Source organism: Sciurus carolinensis, chromosome 4 (assembly GCF_902686445.1).
Source record: "Sciurus carolinensis chromosome 4, mSciCar1.2, whole genome shotgun sequence".
NCBI lineage: Eukaryota > Metazoa > Chordata > Mammalia > Rodentia > Sciuridae > Sciurus > Sciurus carolinensis.
This window is the reverse complement of record NC_062216.1, coordinates 166,894,139-166,905,988: the sequence shown is the minus strand read 5'-3', so window position 1 is coordinate 166,905,988 and position 11,850 is coordinate 166,894,139. Positions and strand designations below refer to the sequence as shown.

General features: G+C 56.7%; 1 long non-coding RNA gene across 1 annotated transcript; it reads right to left on the bottom strand.

Annotated features, from left to right (window-relative positions):
- On the bottom strand, positions 1-6,844 carry LOC124983411 (uncharacterized). Its single transcript, XR_007108425.1, has 3 exons — positions 6,622-6,844; positions 4,656-4,735; positions 1-1,138 (listed from the first exon to the last, which is right to left on the bottom strand). It is a non-coding gene; the product is annotated as an uncharacterized LOC124983411 (long non-coding RNA).
- Between the last annotated feature and the right edge of the window lie 5,006 nt (positions 6,845-11,850).

Below are 11,850 nucleotides of genomic sequence, written 5' to 3'. Positions count from 1 at the left end.
GCCACCCCTGTATCCAAGATGTTGCACCCTGCGCCACCCCTGTATCCAAGATGCTCCACGTGCACCCCGCCCCCGGGTCCATTCTGCCTTAGAATAACGACGGTTGAATCCAGTGACGTGCTGCTGAAATATATCATTCGCACAGCGCACGACTGTTTGCAAAGTGCTGTTCACCAGTTTCTTGGTCCTTTGTGCCTGCCTCCCGGGAGGCGATGTGATCAGCACCCCCAGCACCTCACTTAACCGGGGGCCAGCGGGCTTGGGAGGAGTGGGGGAGGGCAGCGCCGGCTCGGCTCCCGGCGCCCCCGGCCCTCAGTTTTTGGCTGCTTTCCCCGCCCATCCCGGCGACCTGTAATTCTCTCCCGGAACGGAAACCAGAAATGGGGGAGGGGTCGCGACGAGGTGCGGGCCACCAGCGGCGGACACCCTGCTCCCGCCTTTGCCGCCCGGTCCCTGTTGGGAGGCGCTGGAGGGGAAGGAAGGGGTCCCGGGGCTGGGGGCCCAGCCCGGCCCCGGGGAGGCGCAGGATGAGGAGAGGCCGCCTCGCTCTGGCGCGGCCTCGCCTGCGGGCACTGCAGGTCGGCTCCGGGCCCCTCGCCGGCGGCTCTCGGGTCCCTCCCGGCGCAGAGCCGCTGGCCCGCGGGCAGAGAGCCGCCCCCGCCCCCTGTACGCGCGGCCCTTTAAAAGCCCCGAGCGCCGGGCTGCGGGAACCGCTCCTGGGAAATGTAGTCCCCGCGCCGCCCCCGCCGACCCTTGCGCCTCCCGCGCGGGCCCCGCGGAGAGCCCTGGCTTCTCCGCCTGTCGGAAAGGGGCGCCGCCTCCTCGGGTCGATGCGAAGGGCCACTGACGTCTTGCGCGGAGCAGTGCACACCGCGTGCCAGGGTCACGCCCTTAACAGCGCGGGACCGGGTCGGGGTACCAGCGTTGACTGAGCCCTGGACACATCTCCAAGTCACAGACGGGAGGCCCAGAAGGCTTGATGGCCAAGCGGGACTGACACGCCTAGCCCAGGCCCCCTCCATCGGCCGCCCGTGGGCTTGCGAGACCTGGCAAGGTCGCTCACTCGTGTTCTGGGCTTAGGAATCCCAGTGTGTCCACTTCCTAGGGGCCAGTCTGGGTTACGCGCCGAGATCCAGCCCTGAATGAGAGGGAGAGGAGAGAAGCATAAGGAACAAACTACAGGAGAAAGGTTGTACAGTGTATTGGAAAGTGATAATTGCAAAAAAAAAAGATCAGAGCAGGGCGGGGAAGTAGAGGCAGTACTGAAGGGAGTGGTTTGCAGTTTTAAACAGGGTGGTCCCGGGAGCCTCATTAAGAAGCTAACATCTGAGCAAAGATTTGAAGAAGGTGAGGGAGGGAGCCATTTTTATTCTCAGAGGAAGAATCTTCCAAGCAGAGGGAAGAGCTAGCGCAAAGGCCCTGTGGTAGGAGTGTGCAGAGTGACTGGATCAAGGTGGACAATGGGAAGAGAGTTTAAAAAAGTTTGAAGGGTGGACAAGTAAGGCTTACAAGGAGGAATCTGGGGAGGCCACTGCGCTTGAATCCAATGACGGGCTTTTTTGTGTAGGAACTTAGGTTTCTACTGAGTGAGAAGGGAGCTATGGGCAAGTTCGGAACCGAGGAGGGACATGAACCCACTGGCAGGCAACTCCTGCTGCTGTGTGGAGAAAAGGCTGTTGAGGCCCAGGCTAGCAGCGGGTTAGGAGGCCGTTGCGGGGGGCCAGGTGATCAGGGAAGGATGAGGACAGGCGGGGACCTGATGTGGGGAGGCGCTGGCAGAGGACACCAGGAGGGGGCCGCAGAGGGGCTGGAGGGAAATGGGTGGAGGAGGGATGTGTCCTGAGGCCTCAGGAAGGAGCTTGTGTCGGGCCAGGGCAGCGGCCTGTCCACCCTGCTGAACCGAAGCTGTCCTTATCTAGAAGCTGAAGCCGTTGGGGGTTCTGAGAGCGCCTCCAGCCCCCATGGACACACAGGCAGGGATTGGGGCCCCAGGTTCAGTCTCTCCTTCAGGAACAAGAGGAAGCAAGAGCTCTGGGGAGGAAGGACTCCCCGGGATCAGGGGCTGGGCTGGGAGGACGGATAGGATTTGCACGGGAACGGTGGGGGCAGCAGTCCAATCCGAGGCATGGTGGCAGGAAGGGACGTGGGTGACTTCATGGGCGCAGGAAGGGGGCTGGACGTGGAGAGCAGCAGGAGGGGGCGGGCACAGGAGCTGCGTGCAGGGGAAGGAAGGGCCGTGACACTGCCTTCCACAGGCCGCGGGCTGGGCGGGCTGCAGAGGGCGGACGGGGATGCAGCCCGGTGGGGGTGTCTGATGGAGTGGCCGCCCTCAGGGCTGGAGAGGAGGGCCTGGATTTTGACAGACTGAGTGACAGGTGTCTACAGGAGGCCGGGGAGAGGGTAACTCTGGCCACGGTGGGTTTGCAGAGCCTGGAGGGCTCAGGCAGAGGTGTCCCAGGAGATAGGTGGCCGGGGAGTCGGGGCTGCAGAGAGGGGTCTGTGCTGGTGGGGGCAAGCGTGGAGAGAGCAGGGAAGGACAGGGACTCGGAACGGCAGAGAGGACAGGAGCCCGCCAGGAAGGCCAGAGCGGCCGGCGGGAGGGGCACCAGCCCAGGGACTCCTCTCGGCCTCGCAGTGTGGTTCTCACATGGGGTTTTGCGCCCCAGGGCTGGCTGGCAATGCTCGCAGCGAGACGGGTGAAGTACCTGGCCCAGAGTCACCAAGCAGCAAGTGGCAGAGCTGGATTTCAAACCAAGGTGCGCTCAGTGTCAAGTTTAACTGCCCTGTGGCCGCTTCCTAAACCACAGGAGCAGAAGGAGAGGACAGTGGATGAGGGGAGGGGAGGGGAGCTCCTTGGGCCAAGGGCTCAGGGGACAGAGGCCCTTTAACATCCCCTGCCACCATCTGTCCTCTTGGAAATGCAAGGTGTCATCACCATTGTTTGCTTTTGTTTTTGATACTGGGTGTGGAGCCCACAGCTGCATCCCCAGCCCTTTTTACATTTTTTAAGTTTGAGACAGGGTCTCACTAGGTTGCTGAGGCTGGCCTCAAACTTGCAATCCCCCTGCCTCAGCCTCCCAGGTCGCTGGGAGTACAGGTATGTACCTGGCTTCAGACATATAATTCAATGTCCTCACTGTGTTTAAGTTCAGCAGGTCAAGTACACGCACATTGCCCAGCAATCAGGATTCTTCATCTTGCAAAACTAACTCTTCACCCATTCAATAGCCCGTCCCTGACCCAGCCCAACATCTACCATTCTTTCTGTTTCTGTGAATTTAACAACTCTAAGAACTTCCTATAAGTGGAATCATTCTACTTGTTCGTTTTCATTTTCACGGTACTGGGAATTAAACCAAAGGGTGCTGTATCATTAAGCAGTATCCCCAGTGCCCCCCCTTTTTTCTTGAGACAGAAACCTCCCTGGGCTGTTGAGGCTGGCCTCAAATTTTCCATCCTCCTGCCCCAGCCTCCCCAGTGACTGGGATTACCAGAATGCCCCACTGCACCCAGTGGAATCATACAGTTTTTCTCCTGCAGTGACTGAATAATGTTTCCAAGGTTCATTCATGTTGTGGCATGTGTCAGAATTTCTTCTCTTACTGTGTGACAGGCCATTGTCTGTGTGTACTGCATCTTGTTACCTCTCGATGCACACTTGAACTGCTTCGACCTTTCACTGTTCCCAGTGTGTCCAGGCTTCCTGTAAGTATGGAGGAAGATTTGCCCCAAAGCACCCAGGCCAGGTCAGAGAGTTGTGTCTGGTGTCCTTGGGGCTTTTGCTTCCACTCTGAGGAGAGGTAGAAGGGTAAGTTACCCAGTGTATGGTCTTCTACTGGTACTATGACAAACTGCCCCAAACCTGGTGGCTTAAAACGACAAAAATGAACTGCCTTCCCAGTCCAAAATGGACCAAAGTCACCGAGTCAGCAGGTAGATGTTCCCTCTGGAGGCTCTAGTGGAGGGTCCCTCTTTTCCTGCTTCCAGAAGTCCCGCATGCAGTGGCCCGGGGGTCTTCTTGCCTTCTAGGTCAGCTGAGTCCAGGCAGATCTTGCTCCAGCACCGAGTCTCCGGCTCTCACGCTCCTGCCCTCACGCTCCTGCCTCCCTCTTCCTCACTGAAGGGTCCTTGGGATTACGTTGCCCTCCCCATGATCTGGACCATCCCCCATCTCAAGGGCAGCAGGTGATGGGCCTCCTTCCCCCTGGCCACGGAACAGAGCATCCCCACAGGTTTCAGGGGTGAGGACGGAGGCATCTTTGGGGAGGGCTCTTCTGGTCCTCAGGGTCCCCCCCCCCAGTGGTGAGGGCGGGGCTGAGTGTGAGCGGAATCCCTCCACACCCTCCCCAGCTCCAGTGTGGCCCTGCTCAGGTCCAGGCTGTGGCCGTGACCAGAGTGGATACCACAAAGTCACCAAGCAGCAGTCTGCTGGTACAGAGGAGGGGACATTTGTAAAAAAGTGCCTTCAAATGTCAATTGCTTCTCAACTGAAAGGATCCCAGCAACGCTTAGTCCCCTGGTGGCAACCGGTATTTCCAGCAGGTTCCCAAGGTGTGATCACAGGACAGAGCGGAGAAAAGGGGACGGTCCACTGGCCCCTCTCCTCCCCGGTCCCCCATGCCTCAGCCCTCCGTCTCCAGGTCTCGCTCCAGTACCTTCAGTAGCCTCCGCTCTCCCGTCCGCCTCGTCCACCCCGCAGAGTGTGAGTCTTGATCAAAGTGCAGAATTCCAGCCCCTGGAAGGAAAGGGCCCCGAGCAGGGGCACGGGCGACTCACAAACTGGATGGTGGCTCTCATGGTGCTCCCACGCGGAAGGGGCGGAGGGTGTTGCTGTTGCTGCAAACTGTGATTGACAAGCCCTAGGACGAAGGGACCTGGATGTGATGGGGTGACAGACGCACATAGGGAAGTCAGGTGCCAGGGAAGGCCACGGACCCGGGGAGGGCGACGTGATCCCAAGGACCCTCAGCGAGGAAGAGGGAGGCAGGAGCGTGAGAGCCAGAGACGCCGCGCTGGAGCAAGACCCGCCTGGGCCCGGCCCACCTCGGAGATGCCGGACTTCGGGAAGCAGGGGACGACGGAGCCTCCACCAGAGCCTGCAGAGGGCGCAGGTCCCCACTGACTCAGCGCTGTGGGTCCATTTTGGGGTCCTGACCCCCAGATCCACAAGGTCACACGTGTGTTGTCTTGAGCCACCGAGTTTGGGGTACTTTTTTCTACAGCCACAGGGAACGAGTCCCGTAGAGTAACGGACACTTGCATCGTTTTGTTTCTTGCGTTGCCGACATGGCTGACTTCCCCAGTGCCAGTGTCCTGAGGCCAGGGGGAAGGAGCCAGGCGCACGTGGGCCTTCGGCTCTGCCACCTGCTTTTCAAAGTGCCCGCCCCTGACTGTAGTATACAGAATGGACTGAGGGCGAGGCCGTTAGGGGGTCAGCTGGGCCATCCAGCACTGACCAAACGGTGGTGGCGGTAGAGGCCGAGAGAAGGGCAGACGGGGTCTGTTGCGGAGGACTAGTCCTCAGGAGAACCTGAAGGGTCCGCCGGGGCCGAGGAACAGGAACACTGCTTTGGAGCAGAAGCAAAGTCAGGCGGGTCAGGGGCACTGGCTGGAGAGTCTGCGCCCAGACCCTTTCTTGGGGGATCCTGCCCCAGCTGGCTCTCGCTGGTGGTGCTCCTGGCCCTTCCTCTACCTTGCGGCCTCACCCCGTGGAGGCTGACCTCTCACCCGCTTCTCTCAAGTTAGGAAATCAATGGCAATCCCACGTGGGTTGAGTCAAACGAACAGAAAGACAAACACACACTTCCAGATGAAGAAATGGAAAGGCAGGTCACGGTTCAACTCTAACTGAACCAAACCTTAACTAATGTGCAAGTTTTATGCCACCCAAGTCAGCACCGGGGCCAAGACGGACAGTGCTCAGTCTTTCCTGGACACCATCCTTAGGGAATCTCTGTGGCCCTGACACGTACCCACGCAGAGACTGTCTCCATACTAATGGAGAAAAGCCCTCTGAGAAATGGGGTGGAGCCGGGCGCTGGGGCGCCCACCTGGACCCCAGAGACCCAGCAAACTGAGGCGGGGGGATGGCGCGTTTGAGGCCAGCCTGGGCAACATGGCGAGGCCCTGTCTGAACACAGACAATAAAGAGGACTGGAGATGTAGCTCAGCGGTTCAATGCCCACTACAGAAAAAAAGAAAAGAGAAAAAGAAAGAAAAATATGCACAGGAAATCTCATTTTTATAAAGCAGGAGACTTACAGAGCTACATGCGAGTGTATGATAATACCCCAGGCACTGAGCGGTCACCGCGGGCCCCCGCAGGGCCGAGTGGCCTGCGTGCAGGTGTGCTGCGTGGCTGCGCTGTCGTGGTCACTGTCTTTGCCAGGTGCAGAAGGAACCTACCTGAAACCCTCCCGCCTGTGCCCTCGCGCAGCTCTGACTGCACCTGCTTGAACTAGGGAGAAGGTGGGCAGCTGGGGAGGGCTGCCCAGCCCAGGGGGAAGGGAATTCGGGCTCAGACTCTGTCTCATGAGGGTCAGCGGGGTTGGCTGCCCCTCGGATCATCATGTCCCAGGTCAGCTGGCAAAGAGGACCCAGACCTCAAAGGACATAACTCACCCCGTGGAGGGAGTGTGGACCGGCCACTCCACTCGGAGCTGAGGCCAGGTGCTGGTAAAGTGCACAGACGCCATGTGGTTTGGGCTGGCCCCACGCACTCTGTGTCCTTCCCGCTCAGAGGCCAGGGCTGAGCTGCTGGAAGGAAATGGAGGCTGGTCCAGGCCCAGGAGGGGCCTCACTGCGGAGGGAGGACCGGCTTCCTTCCCACCCACCAACCCCTGAGGTTCCGGGCTATTCTGGAAGAGACCTCAAGAGGGAGACACTGGGCTTCTTAGCAGGGGTAGCTGCCAGGTCAGGGAAGGGTGGCTGAGCGGCCCATGACACTGTCCCACTGTCCAGCGGGCTGGGCCGCCCCATGCTGTCAGTGACTGTTTTCTCTGAGAAGTGGAAACGGGTTCATGCTGGACTTTTATATTTTACTTCATACTCTTCTATACTGTTTAATTGCATAGATAATCAGCACACGTTCCTTTTGTAATAAAGAAAGAGGGCTGGGTGCAGCTCCGAGGTGGAGCACTTACCTGACACGCACAAGTCCTCGGGTTCAATGCCCAGCACTGCCAAAGAGAGGGAGGGAGGGAGGGGACCTTCCTAATGTCAGAAACATCCCCTGATGAAAAGGCAAATTATAATCTAGCAAAAGCCGGGGGGTAGACGGGAAGACGGCGCCAACAAATCCCCCAAAGAACAGCGGTGACCCCCCAACAGGAGGAAGTTCAAAAACAGCATTTCTATCATGTCGTAAGGCAACAGAGTCACGCAGCTTTGAACAGCAGCAAGTTGCAGTTTTCAGTGAGATTAACTCAGATGTTTAGAAATGACGGTGGGGCTGGTGCAGAGCTACAAGACACACCGCCCCACCCACGGGAGTGGACGTTGCACCAGCCTATTTAGATTATAATTTGCTTCTAAGAACAAGGACCTTAAATTGGTCAAACTCAGCCTGAGTCCAGTCGTGAGAAAAGAACAGGGCAAACCAATCTGAGGACACTGTTTGCAAAGTGCTCAGGCAAGACCCTCTAACATGAAGGTCACAAAGGACCGCAAGCTGAGCTGGTGCGTTGGTGCATACCTGTAGTTCCAGCGATGCCGGAGGCTGCGGTAGGAGGATCAAAGCCAGCCTCAGCAACTTAATGAGGCCTAAGCAACTCAGCAAGACCCTGTCTCAAAATAAAAAAAATAAATAAAAAGGACTGGAGAGGTGGCTCAGTGGTAAAGGACCCCTGGGTTCAATCCACCATACACCCCCCCAAAACAAACAAACAACCACAAAATGCCAGAGATTGATTCCACCTTAAAGGAGACAAAAGGCACCTGCCAATCGAACTCGATATGTGACCCTGGATGGGATCTTGGACTTGCGATCTGCATTATTTTGAACATAGAAAAATTAGGGGAAAAAACCTACCTGTGAAACAGGCAGAAAGGACCAGTGGAATAAATCCCAGTCTTAGGAAGCCTGTAAGAATAAAGATGGAACCCTCTAGTTTGTTGGCATGGAGAGCTGTTGATATGTCAAGAGTTGAAGGGGGCTGGGGTTGTGGCTCAGGGGTAGAGAACTTGCTTATCCTGCACCAGGCCCTGGGTTCCCTCTCCAGCACTGTAAAAAATAAAAAGTGCTTTTATTTTAAATTTTTGATCTTTCTTTCTTTCTTTCTTTCTTTCTTTCTTTCTTTCTTTCTTTCTTTCTTCTTTCTTTCTTTCTTCCTCTTCTTTCTTTTCTTTTCTTTTCTTTTCTATCCCGGGGACAGAACCCAGGAGCTCTCTCCCACTGAGCTACATCCCAGCATTTTTGGGGGGTGGTACCAGGAATTGAACTCAGGGGCACTTGATCACTGAGCCACATCTCTAGCCTTATTTTGTATTTTATTTAGAATCAGGGTCTCACTGAGTTGCTTAGCACCTCACTTTTTGCTGAGGCTGGCTTTGAACTCGCGATCCTCCTGCCTCAGCCTCCCAAGCCATTGGGATTATAGGTATGTGCACCACACCCATCATATCCCAGTCTTTTTAAAAAAAATTATTTTGATAATCTGCCAAAATACTCTACTATCATGTATATCTAAAAAGGACAAATTTAAAAATTATTTGAGATAGGGTCTTGCTAAGTTGCCCAGGCTGGCCTCAAACTTGTGATCCTCCTCCCTCAGCCTCCTGAGTGACTAGGAATACAGGTATGCATCACCATGTCTGGCTTCATGACCATCTTCTAAGGTGGGGATGATTATTATTATTATTATTTTTTTGGTGCTAGGGATTGAACCCAGGGCCTTGTGCTTGCGAGGCAAGCACTCTACCAACCGAGCTATATTCCCAGCCCGGGGATGATTATTCTTATTTTATAAATGAAGAAGCTGAGGTCCAGAGAAGTTAAGTGACATAACCAAGGTCACACAGGACGAAGGGGCTAGAGCCAGATGTTGAAGTGCACAAGAGCTTTGGATAAGGTTATTGCCAGTCCCTTCCTGAGTAGCCATATGGGATGGTGTATGACTAGAGTTCATCTTTGGCCAGGTATTATGGTGCGTGCCCATAATTCAAGCAACTAGGGAGGCTGAGGCAGGAGGATGGCAAGTTTGAGGCCAGCCTCAGACATGTAGTGAGACCCTGTCTCAAAATAAAAAGGGCTGGGGATGGGGCTCAGTGGTAGAGCACTCTGGGTTCAATCCCCAGTACTGAAAAAAAAAAAAAAAAAGAGTCCTTCTTTCCTTGAGTAGTTTATATGTCCCCAGGCTTACAGAGAGTCCCCAAGAAGGATGGTCTCTGAGTCTTAGGAAGCTGAATCAGCAAACACTGAAAGTGTGAAGCCAATATCCACGTCCCCCACGGGGCACCGTGATACAGCTTCTGGTGTTCGGTCAGTCGCGTAACTGCCAAAAATGGAGACTGCCTTTCCCAGCCTCTTTTGCAACTGGGAGTGGCCATGTGATCAAGTTCTGCCCCAAAGAGTATCAATGGCCAGGCTGTGCTGAGCCTCCTGGCACGGGCCGGGGGAGCGGCTGACGGGGCCCTTTGTCCTTCCTTCTCCTTGTCTTCTCCCTCCTGCTGTCGAATGCAGATGCGATGCACGGAACCAGAGCTGCCTCGCGGGACCCACGGGAAGGGGGCCTCTGCCCCAGGGAGGTCCCCAGGGGGGTACGGGGTCTGGATCCTGGTCACCGGCAGCCTAGGGTCCTTCCCCGGGGACTTGTCTGGGTGAGGTACACGTGGGCCTTTCCGTTGAACTACAGGTCATTCTCACAAACAAACGTGTTCCAGTTCACACGCCGACGGCCACTTTTTGCCAGATCACAGGCGTTTCAGACCACCTGCCTCACTGCCCTGGGGGGAGAGGGCAGAGGCGGGCATGTGGCGGGCGCGCGTCCACGCCTGCGTCCCGCGCCTGGGTGCCTACCCGTTAAGCTGTGTGTTGGAGGCGTGCGTGGGGACAGGCACGCGTGCATCAGATGTGCCTGAGATTTGGGAATAGGCGCATGTGGGCTTTGGTGCACGTGTGTACAACACGCACACTAGGCCTGCTTTCATAAAACGTGAAAATGTCCTATGAAATATGAACCAATAATGTAATGTTGTCACATGATTAAGCACATGATTATGCATATTAATAAACAAACTGGAACTCATCCTCCTGGACGTTGATCAAACATGGTTCTCAGCAGGGTGCAGGGGCACGCATCTGAGGTCCCGGCAACGCAGGAGGTTGAGGCAGCCTGGGTAACGTAGCAGGATTCCGTTTCAAAAGAAAAAATAAAAAACAGGGCTGGGTCGTGGCTCAGCGGTGGAGCGCTCCCCTAGCACGTGTGAGGCACTGGGTTCCATCCTCAGCACCTCAGCATAAATAAATAAATAAATAAAATAAAGGCATTGTGTCCAGCTACAACTAAGAAAAATTAAAGAAATAAAAAATAAATAAAAAGGGCTGGAGATGTGGCTCAGTGGTAGAGTGTCCCTGGTTCAAGCCCAGTGCTGCAAAAACAAAAGCAACAAAGCAGTCCAGTGTCCTGGGTGCTGCCAGGCTCTCCTGGTCACATCCCCACGGGGCCGATACGGTTGCCACCGAGTGAGAGCTGGGGAACGGGCCCAGAGAGCTCGAGTGACTGACTTCCCTGGGTCACACAGGTAGGCAGCTGCGGGGCACCCTTGGAAGCACGTACGTGGACATGTGGGCAGAGGGGACCCATGGGGGGGGCAGGGTGTGCTCCGGCATCATGACCGAGTGTGGACGTGGGTGTGTCCAGCAGGAGTCTTTCTTCAGGAGTCTTGGGGCTCTGCTCCCCGCCCAAGGCACCCTCCCTCCCACGTCCCCAGTTCATCTTTGAAGATTGGGAGGAGGTGGCGCCTCTGCCAGGCAGCCTCCTGGGTCCTCTGCTGGGTGGTTTGCGTCCCCCGCTCTCCCTGGTTGTTGTGTTGTGGGGTGAGGGCAGGGACAGGGTGTGTCCTTTATTGTCTGTGTCACCCTGGTGCCCAAAACAGGCTTGACCAGGACATCAACAGGATTGATAGCAGCTGTCCCCGCAGGTGTGGCCACGCTCCTGGCTCCTGACTTAATCCCATTAGCAACCTCCTCTCGGGTGAGGAAGCTAGCGCCCCGTGGGCAGCTGGCTGGAGCGGCCCGGAGGAGCCACATGGCCAACCTGGGCTTGGCTCGAACCCTGCTGCCCCGAACCACGTGCCTTCAGGGGTGTTTTACTATTAAAAAAAACTTTATTGATGTCAGAATTCACACAGGAACAGAGCCGAGGTGCAGAAGCACCTGATATTGAGTAAGCGCCCGCCGACCCAGCCTGCGCCCAGGAAGCAGCCGGCTGCCGGGTCTGGTGTGTGTGCGCGGGCGTGCGCGGGCGCGTGTGTGTATGTGTGCGCGTGCATGTGTGTGTGTGTGCGCGTGGCTATGCAGGAGAGGTCTTGACGGTGACTCACAGGTGCAGACCTGAGCAGGAGGATGGGCCCTGCACAGTGTGCCGCCTGCGTGTGGCCCCGTGCTGGCCCGTGCCCGTCGTCTGTAAGGTCTCTGCCCTGCTGCCCACTGTGCCGGATGTTCTTGCACCGACATGGATGTGGCTGAACCAGCAGGCCAGGGCGGCCGAGGGAGCCGTGGAGGCAGCCTGAGGGGCGGCCTGGCTGAGGGGCACCTGCCTTCCTAGGGAGAACCAGGAGGTGGCCGCGTCCCAGGGCCCCAACCAGCCAGGGCCCACGCAGGGGTCCCCGCAGCCCCTGAGGCACTGCCCC